Below are 11,475 nucleotides of genomic sequence, written 5' to 3'. Positions count from 1 at the left end.
TTGGAGAAGTACTGAAAAGGCAAATCATAGAATCGCAGGACTGGAAGGGACAAAAGTGAATGAAGAATGGCAATACTGCAGCCAGCTCAGACTGAACAGACTCCACAGTCTTTTACTAGCAGAAAGACAGTGGCACTCCACACAAGACAAACAGGTCAGACCAGGGTCTTGGCATTATTGCAAGAAAAAAAAATGTAAGTCCTGGTCATCTTTCTGAGAAACATAAAAATAATGTAATAAAGATGTGAGTCAGGAAATGTAGATGTGGAAAGGCCCCTATCAAGGAAAGAAATTAACATTCTTTAGTATTGATAAAGCATGGAAATTGTATTGCAAACAACAAATGAATTATTGGAATTAATGTCATTTCCTTCATAGTTTAATATGTTAACATTTCTTTCAATACGATTAAATGTGATACATAATTTGGAATGAGTCCTGCTGATTACTTGATAATTCTTCAGTTCCAGGGTGATATTTGGAGAGGTTTTTTCCCATCCAGGTTGCTCTTGACATTTAATGATAGACACAACTGTAAGGGCCAGTTCCTCAACCGCTGTAACTTACGTAGCTCCACTGAAGTCAATGGGACTACTCACAGTATATAAAAGTTAAACATGTATCTAAGTCTTTGCAGGACCAGGACCTTCATGAATAGATTTTTGCCTCCTACAATGCACTGTAATTGAGAAAACATGCAGTTATTTTACAAAGAATTTAAATCTCCAACATGTGCAGTAAATGGAGCTTTATTGTAATTTTCAGTCTGGGATACAGTGCTGAAACGAATTTGAATATGTAAATGAATTCAAATTGCAATTCAGAAACTTGATCTTTTTGAACAAAAGATCCAGTTTCACCCAGTGACATTTCTTATTTTGCCTTTTGAATTTAGAACCATATCTGGGGTGAAAGTTTTTCCTCAACAACAATTCCTATTTTCAAATGTTGAAATGACTCAGGTGAAAATCAGTTATCATTGAAAACACAAAAAGCATTAAAGTTGGAATGTTTTCAGTGCTAAAGTGCTCATGATCATTCTGCAGAATAAGAACTTTTTAGGTCATGAAACATCCTAGAACCAAATCAAGAGAATGCTCATGTAAAACTTCATTGTTTTTGTCCAGTTCTAGAATGGACTAGTGCTGGTCCCAGTTCTATGTTCCTTACTCTGCTCTTCCCTTTGTAGTCTAAACAGAATGCCAAGAGTCTCTTCTTGTATTGGCTGTTAAGATGATTCTGGTCTGAACACTGAGTCAAAATGGTACATATATGCATGGTTTTTTGTGTTGGGTTTTTCTAACCGTCTGAGAGCAGTTCCCAAATTCACAGGCAAGTTGGGGCAAGGTTTCCAAACAAATCTGCTCTTTGTGAGAAATAAGTACAACGTGAAGAGTAAAACAATTTAAATTCAGAGCAACTCCACTTTGCCCACCACTATTGTCAAATTGCAATGTTATCTGTGATTTAGGGTAAGCAAACACACTGCCAGTTGACTTGCATGAGAGCTGGGCCATGGAGAGGATGTGGTGTTTCATGAACCCTGGGTTACAGGACTCCTGGCATGTAAGGAAGGAAAGATTAATAAAGAGGATTTCCTTTGCAGAGATCAGGTATGAAAAAAGTTCAAGAGCAAGTGGTCTCATGGTGGCCTGTGTGTACAAGGAAAAGATAAGGAGGTGACAGAGTGGTAACTTTTAAAACAGATTACACATCTCCAAACATATCCTGCCCTCTGTTATGGGTGCTGTGTGTGTACCATAATGGAGGGCAGCATTTGCTACTTTCACACTGGGCAGAAGTAGCTTCTGCAGTAAATTCTGTTTCTCTTGAGAGAAAAGGTAACAAAAAAATCCCCTTTATTGTAGTGTGCTCACTTCAGCAGATTCCATACAGACCTCTCCATATCCAGTTTTCATAATGATTATTAAACATTTATATTGCAACAGCCCCTCTAAGTCCACCAGCGTGGGGTCCCATACCACTGGGTGCTGACAAACAGACAGAAGTCAGAATAACATTTGATATACTATTGACACCACATTAGCACAGCAGCACCCTCTAGTGATGGGGCCGCACAGTCTACCAGAACTGCTAACTAGAGGAGTTCCTCCTTTAGTTTCAGTGGAAGATGCTCAGCTTTTGGCACTCAAGGGATCGGGTTCAAAACCTACTGAAGATCCAGATGAGGGGTTGTTATATTATGGATCAATACAATATGTAAAAATTTTCTGTGTATAGCGCTTAATGAAAATACATGATGAAAAACACATCTCCAAGGTGCTACATGTAAAAATGACTTCATTCAAATATCCTTCCAATATTTCAAAATGCTATTTTAAAACAATGATTTTCATAAGTGTGAAGAAAGTTCTTTTCTTTTTTCCTGAACAAATACATCTTAAATTTACATCCAATTTTAAATGCAGGCTCTTCACTAATAAGGAAGGGAAACCCAGAGAGAAAATCTACTTCTCCTTTGACCCACACATTGAGAGCGGGTTTAAAACGTACTGCCTCTTGCCCTGCACCATCTCCAATACCAGACTACTTCTTTCTGCTTACGGTGCCAGAACTCCTGTCTATGCCCTGATCATTTCACCCCTCAACTACTGCTCTCTCTTCCTCTCTGGTGTCAGTGCTGGCAAACTCACCCCCTTCAAATCAATTCAAAATGCTCTTGCCAAGATCATCCTCTTGGTTTGATGCTGTCACTCCCTTGCCAAAAGTTAATCCATTGGCTCCTTCTTTCCACCATGTCAAACACAAACTTCTTGCTCTTCGTGTGTTAGTCCCACCTACCTAACCAACCTATCACAAAATCTGCCTCCTCCCTAGCTTTGCCAATGAGAACAGCCTTGATCTTTCACTTCTCTGACAAATACTTTCCCACTTTTTCCCCATGCTGCCCCTTTTGAGTGGGAAAAGCTCCCATTCCAGATCTGTAAAGTCACCACCTTAGCCTCCTTAATACTCACCTCTGCCATACATATGGTAAACTACAACCTGACAGTGACTAGGCATGTGAACGGTCTATCATATTTTTTAGCTTCTCTCTCTCCACCCCCACCCCACCCAGCTTGTTCGTTTCATCCACCAGTTATGTCTTTTAGGATGTAAGCGCTTTGGAATTTACACCACAGTGTCTGAACTAAGAATATATTGAAAGAAATACTGTATTACCAAAAAAGAACTGGAACATTAGAAAAATATTATGCAAGAACTGACTGTCAATTAATATCTATCAGCAAGAGATCTCTAGCTTTCCCAACTCTGGTCAGGTTTCTGTGTCATGCTCTAACGTAAGAGGGAAATAAGGCAGTGGGAGTGGGGAGTTTTCACCTCATGCCATTCTAGGATGATAGTTTGTCCACCCCTTTCCCTCATTCTGATTACTACCTCTCTCTCGAGTGTTTCTGTGATGCTGTGAGGTGCTCTCAGGTGTCACTGAATCTCCTCACAGGAAGTGAGGGCATCGGCTCTGCAGTTTTCCCAGTCTCTGCTCTGCTAAGGGATCTATCAAGGTTCTGGTACGGCCCCCATCACTGTAGCTCCTCCTGCAACTAGGAAATGACCACAGTAATGTAACATTGTTCTCTTTCTTCCCTGCTGCTGAGAAGAGGGTTTGCTTCTTTTCCCTTTTTGAATGTGTGAAAGCGAGTCTACTACTGCAGGAAAGCCTAAGGAGGCTGTGCCCAAATTCATGTTTTTTGCAAAAGGACAATCAAGCAAGATTAATATTTAGCATAAAACAGTTTATAGAGAGGAGGGACGGTCCAGTGGTTAGGGCACTAGCCTGGGACTTGCAAGACCTGAATTCAGTTCTCTACTCTGCCAGACATCCCGGGGACAGACCTTGGGGAAGTCACTTCATCTTGCTGTGCCTCAGTTCTCCATCTGTAAAATGGGGATACCACCACCACCACCACCACACCTTACAGAGATGTTGTGAGGATAAACTACATTGAAGATTGTGAGGCATAGAGATATCACATTAACAGGCATCATGTAAGTACCATAGATAGAACAATAGACTTCTCACCTCAAAAGTTCATGATCACCCCCAGAGTCCTGAAGAAAAGCTCTGAATCTTGATTCCACACACACACACCTTTTGTGGGGCTGGAAGGGGAGGGAAGAAGATAGACAGACTTTCCTACTTATGACTGACAAAAGTTATTCAAAATCGCTAACCTGTCTACTAGCCCCCAAGCTGATATTCAGTGATTCAAAAAAGAAATAAAACCAAATCCTTATTACATTCAGAACTATCGGTTATTCCAATACTGAATGCATAGAAGTACCATATACAATATTTCACATCAATGTAAAGTACAAGGAAAGCTAGTTTTGTAGGAAGAGTACTTGTAGCTTATTTACAAGTGAGATAATTGCATGAACATCATAGCTGGATTATTTTTCCTGCAGAAAAATTCAATTACCTATTTTATGGAAGATCTCTTGGGTGATAATTATAAGTAAAGCAATTTCTGTCTGCTTATAACAATTATAAAGTGCCTAACTATAGATAATACTTAGATTGTAAACTTCTTTGGGAAAGGGACCATCTTTTTATTCTACGTACAGCCCCTAGCACAATGGGGCCCCGGTCCATAACTACTGCAATACAAATAAAGAAGTAAATAAAATAAACAAACAATCATTATCATCACCTGAACTGTAGACATGAGCATGTTAGTCTGTGAATATTGAGGATTATATGACTTCAAGTCTTGTGAGTCTTACATACCATGGTTAAATCCTTCAGTCCCTGGAGTTCAACTGGAGTTGTGATGTTGGAGCTGTGGAGTAAAGATGCAAAATTTGGCCCTAAATTACAAGATGATGCACTGGTAGCCCCAACAGATGAAGGTGAGAGTTTGGGGACTATTGAACATTGTGCATTATGTACCACAATAATAGAAACAAGGGTGCAGAATAATGTAAATTTGTGCCAATCTGCTATGCGCATCTAATCGTCCTTTTAGCTCACTTTGCATCTTTGTGTCTCGCTTCACATCTGTCATGAGCTACTCTAGTGCAAGAGCGACTGAAACATAAGAATGGCCATAGCGGGTCAGACCAATGGTCCATGTAGCCCAGTATCCTGTCTTCAGACAGTGGACAGTGCCAGATGCTTCAGAGGGAATGAACAGAACTGAGCAATTTTCAAATGACCCATCTCCTATGATCCAGTCCCAACTTCTGTCAGTCAGAGATTAAGGAACACCCAGAGCATGGGGTTGTGTTCTTGACCATCTTAGCTAATAGCCACTGATGGACCTATCCTCCAAGAATTTATCTAATTTTTTTAACCCATTTATATTTTTGGCCTTCACAACATCCCCTGGCAACAAATTCCCCAAGTTGACAGTGCATTGTGTGAAGTACTTCCTTTTGCTTGTTTTAAACCTGCTGCCTATTAATTTAGTCGGCTGACCCCCAGTGCCTGTGTTATGCAAAGCCATAACTAACACTTCCTTATTCACTTTCTCCACACCAGTCATGATTTTATAGACCTCTCTCATATCCCCCCTTAGTCATCTCTTTTTGAAGCTGAATAGTCCCAGACTTTTTAATCTCTCCTCATATGAAAGCTCTCCCATATAACAAGAGGGAACAAATCAAAAATGATTTTAAAAATTCAGCATGGTTGATGAGATAAACTTGGCTTTCTTTAACAAAGTACATTTAAAGTAAACACACGTGTGCTGTGATGCCAACAAAAGGATGATGAAATTCTACAGCTGTGGAGAGTGGGATTCAGAAAGTTCACGTGAGGGGAGTAGATTTATATAGGAGACTAGCTGTAAAACCTGGGATAAGAAAAGGGGAAAGAAAGGACCCCACAGGGTTCATATTAGCGGCAGATAGATCATAAAAGATTAGTCTGGTGTATCATACTAAGTTTGGGGAATCAGACTTAACATGAACAATTTTGATCTAGAAATTGGGCTAGAAAAGAAGTAGAGTTGATTTTTCACCAATAGACTCTTCTGCCAGCCAGATAAAATTTACATGATCTGACTCTCAGCAAAAAAGACAAAGATAGATACAGAGCCTGCCTCTGCACAGCTTGGCACCTAGCGCCATCATTTACATTTGTGCAAAGTGGGTGTGAATCATAAATGCCCCCATTCTGATTCGGTTTCATTTGAAACCTACTTTGCACAGATGTAAAATGATCAGACACCATGCAAATCAGTGAAGAATCAAAACCAATGTCTTGGCAGGGGAGGCTTATGTTCCCAGGTTGGCAATGTGTCATTCCCTTTGCTTCTGCTTTGCTGGTGGGCCATTGTAACACCTCAGAGCCTTCCTGCAATAAATAAATAAATGCTCTCTTTGCTTTTTAAAATTAAAATGCTCTGGGTTTATATTTCAGCACTAAGCATGTGGGAGAAGGGGAAGGTCATTAGATGATAGAGAGAGTCTGACAGCACAACCAGCACTTGATGGGAGAGAGACACCGACTGAGTAGTTTAAAAACTACAGGATAGAGGTCTGTCTTATTTACTTTTAGACCTTTGCTGCCAGAGTTCTTTTCACAGTTTTCTTCTGAGCATCTGCCTCCTTTGACTCTGTTGTAATAACCCATATCATATTATTGCTATCATCAAATTTACTCCATGAGTCAGCCCACATGGGTGTGAGAACTTCATCTTCTGCCTTGTCTTACTCCCCCTCCCATCCACAGACACACACACACACACACTAAGTGGGTCATCCCTTTTCCCTTACCTTATTATTTTTTAGCCATTTTTCATTTTCTGAAGGAGGAGGGATTGTGCTTCTATACTCAGACCCTCCCACTGTTAACAGCACCTGCCCTGAGCTAACCCACTACTGGGAGCTGTGGTGCATGTCCCCCCCACACTTCAGTCATCGTCCGCCCCCACACTTCTCTTTTTCTCTCAGTTTAAGATTTTTTTTCTTCTTTTTTGTACTTTCCAGCTCTCAGTCACTCAACCACGTTTTCTATCTCACCAGCAAAAAAAGAGAAAGAAATGGTTTCCATGGCAAATTTGCAGGGTTTAAACTTAACACAAATAGAATAACTAAGACTTTCACCTAGTTTTAGTGTATGCCAGATAGTGAGCCACATTCTTGGCCATCATATCACACTAGCAGAGAATTTTATTTTCTGCTGGTGACCGTTGTTGGATCATATTAAAGAAGTTCTGTATTAAAATCACAAATGGGTTTGATTCCCCATAGTTTAAATTCCAGGGTATTACTAATTAAGAGGGCTCTTGGTTTTTGGTCTCTTGGTTTCTCTCCCCCTCTGTGTGAAACTTGCAAGCTGCTAATTGTGTTAGTACATCCTAAGACAGAGTCTGTTCTCAAAGTGATACTTTGTAACAACAGAAACAGCACCCAGAGACTCCCCGCCCTTTTGTTGTATTAACAATTGTGATTAAAATAGAGATAGAGGATGTATGTGGATGGATGCTTGGTGTGGATAACTGAATGATCAGGGAGGTGCCAGCCTAAGAATGCAGTGTCCATTGGCTGAAGAAGGCGTCAAGTGAAAATAACCAGAGGACCCCCAGAGGGCAGACTGGAATCCACCCAACTGCCTCAAGGATGGGAGAACCAAAGAACAAGATAACATCTGGCAGCACGGAGCCGTCAGGAATGTGCTATCTGCTGATTGATTTAGCAACAGCATGATGAAGTAATTCCCATAGACTGGCATAGGAAGAAATTCCTATAAAGATGGACTCTAGAAAGAGAGAACTTTGGGGTCTGATTCTGCAAACCAACTTCCAGGAGCATCAGATGAGCATCTGACAAGGCCCTGCTCCCTCCTCGTGTCCAGGCCACCTGGCCAGTGGCTTAGTACGAGCAACTCTAAGGCTGGTAACTATGATAACAACCTTGCAGAACCTGTGTGTGTGTGTATGAATGAATGTGTGAATAGATATGAAATTGAATGGAATGTTATAGCTATAACTAACTGCTTACTATGATTCTTTCTGTATTCACAATAAATGTGGCATTTTGCCTTTTCCCCTTTAATAAGATCCTGATGGTTTTTATTTTATTGGTATAACACCATGAGGTTGCCTACAACTGCCTTTTGGAAAAGATGTATAGAATTTAATTTAAACCAATAGAGTTCTACAAAATTTACTCTAATAACCTACAGAATTTATTAGAAAACAACCTTTCTATAGGTTAGTTGGGCTTGTCTGTATGATTGTTTTTGAGACAGCTTATAGAATTGCATGGCAGTGATATCATTTGCTATTCAATTCTACAAGATCATGCCACCAAAAAAAAAAAAAAAAAAAACCCACACCTAGAGGAAGTGATCATTTTCCATTTAACCCCACAGGACTTTTTTCTATAAGAGCTGCAAATATCTCATTGTTGTGGTAGTGAGCTCCAAGACACCTGCAGGTGCAGGCGTAGCAAACTAGATTTCAGCTTCAGCTTTCAGGCCTGTCTCTGCTGTAACATACACAGTATTGCCTGGAGAAGCAAACAGCTTTTCACTCAAAACAGCTCCTTTTCCTGAACTAAGCAAATTTGTCCGAGGAGGAAAGAAATTTTTTTTGTCTGGTACCCAGTTCTCATATGTTCCAGTTTCATAAGTGCAGGAATAAATTCATTTAAAATGAAGAGCACAACAGGTCAGAAGATGACTGAATAAATGGATTTTTGTCTTTTACTCTCGTGGTTTCCTTTCAAGTATTTTTGATGAATAATCCCTGTCCCACCCCTCTGCTCCACCTTCTGTGATTCATTCAATTTTAGGGTGGATGACAGGATGGTGAATTAGAATTAGTTAGTGGGGATGTGTGTCTATATGAGTTTATTTGTAGATAACACACAATAAAAATATATATAAACCAGCTGTGTGGTACAGCAATTCAACACTTGGATAGAAATTAATGGCATTGGATCAAAATATGGCTTATTAATATCCTTTCTTGTACTGTAGCTATCTCTAGTTTGATCATATGAGTGTGCTTGCTGACTCCTACATCATGTGATGGCCAGAAATGACTTCCTTGTGACACTGTGTATACTTGACAATAAGTTTGCTTGTGTGCTCTGAAATATCAATACAGTGGATTGGGGTTTTTTTTTTATGTGCTCAGAGACTAACATTTGAGAGGGACATGATGTTACACTGACATTTCATAAGTTATCTTGTTTTTCTGAACTTCCTTTTTTCTTTTATAATTTCCAAAGCATAGAATGTTTCAATTAGAGATGGACACAAGCTGCAAAATTCAGATCTGATTTTTGAACCACTTTCCTTTCTGTGCAAATCCAAAGGGATTTAGTCAGAGTTTTTGATCATCATAATACACAGAAAAGGGCCATTCAAATTAACCTCCAGATCTGAGTTTGAACTGTGAGGCAATTTATTATTTGTAGCGTGGCAGCACTGAGAGGTTCCAATCAAGGTCTGGATGCTTTACAGACCTGGTTTGTTTTATTATATGTGTTTGTACAGTGCCTAGCATAATGGAGCCTTTATATGCTATCCAAATACAAATAGTAAATAATAATGACAGTCCCTGCCTCGAAGAGTTAACAATTAAATTATGTAATTTTTTTAAATCAGTAAATTGGTACTAGATGAATCAGGTACAGTAACATCAGCTTTTATGGGGAAAAACACCCATTATATATCTTACTGGTCTATTATGATACTAGACATACAGTGTGAAATATTTTTTTAAAGCTTAGAAATAGATGTATCTTTTAAATAGCAGAAAAGGAACCACAATAGAAACTGGGAAGTCAGTGTTCCAGGGTAAAATTTTCAAAAGCACTCAAGTGACTTGGGAGACGAAGTCCCATTGATTTTCAATTGCTTAGGCTCCTAAGCCACTTCTGAAAATGTTATTCTGAATCTAGAACATTAGGTTTAGCTCTATGATATCCAGCAACAATGAAAGGTTTCAGGATAAGCAGGATACAAGTTTCCAACCTGTTTTCACTCAGATACAGTAGAATCAGAACCAGTTCTGTGAAGCAGCTCTAAATATACCCTTACCTGTTAGTTTTGTCTCTTCATTTTTTTACCAGCCACCAGCTTTCAATGGAAGATGAAATTATTTGGTCTGGACAGAACAATTTTGTCCTTACTGATATTTTTTCCTCTGTTTCTCACCCCTGTAATCCTTTTCTTAGATTTATTGCTTGTAAATTACTGACTCTGAAATGAAGGAAGGTTTTCCTGTAGAATAGTGCCAGTTATTGCTCACATAATGATCCTTCTGTACACAGCGTATTTATGTGTTATACGACAAATCAACAAATAATTGTATTCAGAACTTAAAAAAAAAGAAAAACCCCCCACCAAATCTGCCCTAGTTTTGAACAGAAACACACTTTGGGGTTAGTGTTATAGTCCTGCCTTGCAGGGCTCAGTTGAATTTCATTTATTACAGTGCATGGCAGTTCTGGAAGCTTTCCTTTAATTGATGATAATTACATATCAGCCCCTAATGAGTCAGTTGAGCTTTTATTTTTCCCCTGCATTCCAATGAATTCATATGGGTGTGGAAGGAAGGGAAGGCTTGTTAAATATAGAATCCTGGCATTGAGCTACTAATGTGATTGTAAAGCACTACTCTTTCTTAAGCATTTGGGCTGGGCTATGCGGTGTCCTAGTTACAATTTTATTCTCTTCCTTTTAGATTTAAAAAAAAAAAAAAAACACCAAATCACATTGCCATGATCCCCAGAACTATTCAGGGTGATAAAGACACATGTTGCTGTGCTTTACGAGCTGCCCTGAATAGTGACTTTTTAAAAAGTATATTCCATATGTCGTCTTTGCTTTTTCCAGAGGTGAAAACCATTCCAGGTTTTTACAAGCTCACACATTAAAGGCCTGATCACGTAACAATCCCATGAAGGGCAGAAGTTACATTGGAAATGGAAAACTTTTCATTGTTTAATTACCATATTTCCACTTGGGTTTGACTGCTGGAATGTTCACAGCATGTTGTTATAGCACTGCAGCTCCTTACTTTGCTCTGCTAGAAAGTAAACTAGCAATTATTTATTTAAAAAAACCAAGACAACCAAATCCTGAAAATCTCTCTGTGCAGGGCTAGCCTTATGGGTGCGCTACAGGGGCAACCGCCCAGGGCCCCATGGTCAGAGGTGGATTAGGGGTTTGTAGGGCCCTGGGCCAGAGCAAGTGGGGGTCCCTCCCCACTCTTTCCACCTGCAGTCCTCCCCGCGCTCCTGACAGCTCCCTGGCAGAAGCGCAGGGCAGTTAGAGTGGGTCGGGGCATGAGGGTGCCCATTTTTCAGTGGACCCCCCCAATTGGCTAATCCACCACTGGCCATGGTCAGGGGGGTGCCATCAGTGCTTAATTTGTGCTGGCACCTCTGGGCACTTGGCCAGCAGACACCGTTCTCCAGATGCCCAGCTCGGAAGGCAGCACTGCTGCCAGCAGCAGTGCAGAAGTAAGGGTGACAATACACCATAACATGCCA

General features: G+C 40.0%; 1 long non-coding RNA gene across 2 annotated transcripts; it reads right to left on the bottom strand.

Annotated features, from left to right (window-relative positions):
• Positions 1–400: 400 nt before the first annotated feature.
• Positions 401–10,174, bottom strand: LOC140917065 (uncharacterized). 2 transcript variants are annotated; one of them, XR_013635244.1, is made up of 4 exons: positions 10,019–10,174; positions 4,674–4,802; positions 4,043–4,122; positions 401–679 (listed from the first exon to the last, which is right to left on the bottom strand). It is a non-coding gene; the product is annotated as an uncharacterized LOC140917065 (long non-coding RNA). The 2 variants fall into 2 exon arrangements; XR_012160707.1 differs by having other exon boundaries at positions 4,751–4,802.
• Between the last annotated feature and the right edge of the window lie 1,301 nt (positions 10,175–11,475).

This window comes from Lepidochelys kempii, chromosome 1 (genome assembly GCF_965140285.1).
Source record: "Lepidochelys kempii isolate rLepKem1 chromosome 1, rLepKem1.hap1, whole genome shotgun sequence".
In the NCBI taxonomy this organism is placed as follows: domain Eukaryota; kingdom Metazoa; phylum Chordata; order Testudines; family Cheloniidae; genus Lepidochelys; species Lepidochelys kempii.
This window is presented reverse-complemented; position numbering and strand designations above follow the sequence as displayed.